Below are 2295 nucleotides of genomic sequence, written 5' to 3'. Positions count from 1 at the left end.
GTGTGAATGTGCTTATTTTTTATAAAATAGAAATATATATATATATATATATATATATATATATATATATATATATATATAATTGTTGATTCTTGGTGATTTTATTGTTCATGTATGCTGCACAGGGGACCCATTAGCCAAAGAATGTATTACTCTGCTAAATGCATTAGATCTAGAACAATATGTGAATGTTACTTGATCTTGTGCTGACATATGGCTTTTCTCTGTACGATCTTGAGGTATCTGACAATGGGTGTTCTGACCATAAATCTGTCATGTTTTCTGTTCCCTGGGTTTCTAATACTCATAAAGTCACTAAACTTACTCGTCAATCTAGATTAATCACCTCTACTACTAGCAAAGCCTTTTCATTCGCTTTTTGTGACGCTATTAAATCAGTAGATTTCAGTCAATGTGACTTGAGTGCAGTGGAGTTCCTTTTCAGGCTTAACTCCACATGTGTGGATGTCTTAGATTCAGTTGCTCCTGTAAAATCCTCAAAACTTAAACCTAGATCTGAGCCCTGGATTGATGACAACATACGCTCTCTGAGGCAGATCTGTAGGAGAGCGGCGCGTAAGTGGAAAAAGGATCGGCTCCAAATTTCTTTTGAAATTTTAAGAGATTCATTATTCAAATTTCAGAAGGCAGTCAGAGCAGCGAAATCCAGGTATTCAAACATGCTACAGTCTATCCCTTGCTTAAGAGGCCGAACCTAGATCCTTCTTTTTTAGCCAATTATAGACCCATTTCAAATCTGTCTTTTATTACAAAGATATTAGAAAAAGTAGTCCTGCAACAGCTACAACATTTTTTTAGATGAAAATAAGATCTTTGAGGTCTTTCAATCAGGTTTTAGAAAACACCACTCGACTGAGACTGTACTTCTGAAAGTTTTAAATGGTATTATATTAACTGGTGACGCTGGGGATCATGCTGTGCTTGTGCTCCTGGACTTGAGCGCTGCTTTTGACACTGTGGACCACGCTATCCTGCTTGCTCGCTTGGAGCACTGTGTAGGCATAAAAGGAAGTGCTCTTGAATGGTTTAAATCTTATTTCTCCAATCAAAGTTTTAGAGTTAACATTGGTGAACGCTTTTCTGAGGTAGCTTCTTTGTCATGTGGTGTTCCCCAGGGATCCATTTTGGCGCCTATTCTTTTTTCGTTGTACATGCTCCCATTGGGTTCTATTTTTAGGAAACATGGTCAGTCTTTCCATTGCTATGCAGATGACACTCAAATCTATCTGCCCTTAAAACAGAGTTCAAATGGTCTGGAAGCACTTATGTCTTGCCTGTCTGATGTGAAAGCCTGGTTGTCTTTACATTTTCTTAATTTCAATGAGACTAAAACTGAAATAATTGTGTTTGGTACGTCGGATTCTCGTAGTACACCATAAGTAAATCTTGGCGATTTAATCTCTTCCGTGAAGCCTTGGGTAAAAAGTCTGGGTGTTATTTTTGATGATGGTTTAAAATTTGATAAACAGATAAATACGGTGGTCAAGTCCTGCTTTTTTCAGTTTCGACTTCTAGCAAAAGTAAAACCTATTTTGTCTAGTAAAAATTTTGAAAAAGTAATTCATGCTTTTATTACATCTAGATTAGACTACTGCAACTCGCTGTATTTTGGGATTGGTCAGTCAGCCCTATCCCGCTTGCAGAAAGTTCAAAATGCAGCTGCAAGTCTTTTAACGAGTACCAAAAAACGGGATCATATTACACCAGTTTTACGTTCTCTGCACTGGTTGCCTATGTGCTATCGAGTTCATTTTAAAATTCTTCTCTTAGTGTTTAAATCATTAAATGGTTTGGCCCCTGCTTATTTATCTGATTTATTGACTGAACATCGGCCCCTCTTGTCTCTCCGGTCGTCCAACCAGAGATTATTATGCATCCCAAAGTCGAAGCTTAAATGCAGGGGTGACCACGCTTTCTCAGTTGCTGCCCCTAAATTGTGGAATGCTCTGCCCCACTGTATTAGATCTGCACCTTCAATATCTGTTTTTAAATCCATGTTAAAAACCTACTTTTTTGACTTGGCGTTTTATCAATGAGACCTTTTCTACTGTACTGTTTCTTTTAGTAATTATTTTATATAGTCTTATTGAAATGTTTTTACTGTGCAGCAGTAAACACACACGCACACAGTATATATTCTGTATTTAGTCTTTTCAGTTTCTTTGTCATTCCAGACTGATGATGGAGAAATCAGATCTCTGTGTGGAGCGCTGGCTGTTGTCAGACTCATTGTGCATACAAAAATCTCACTGGATTATTACAATTAATGGCAAA

This window comes from Sinocyclocheilus grahami, unplaced genomic scaffold, assembly GCF_001515645.1.
Source record: "Sinocyclocheilus grahami isolate Dianchi unplaced genomic scaffold, SAMN03320097.WGS_v1.1 scaffold152.1, whole genome shotgun sequence".
NCBI classification, from domain to species: Eukaryota; Metazoa; Chordata; class Actinopteri; order Cypriniformes; family Cyprinidae; genus Sinocyclocheilus; species Sinocyclocheilus grahami.
This window is presented reverse-complemented; position numbering follows the sequence as displayed.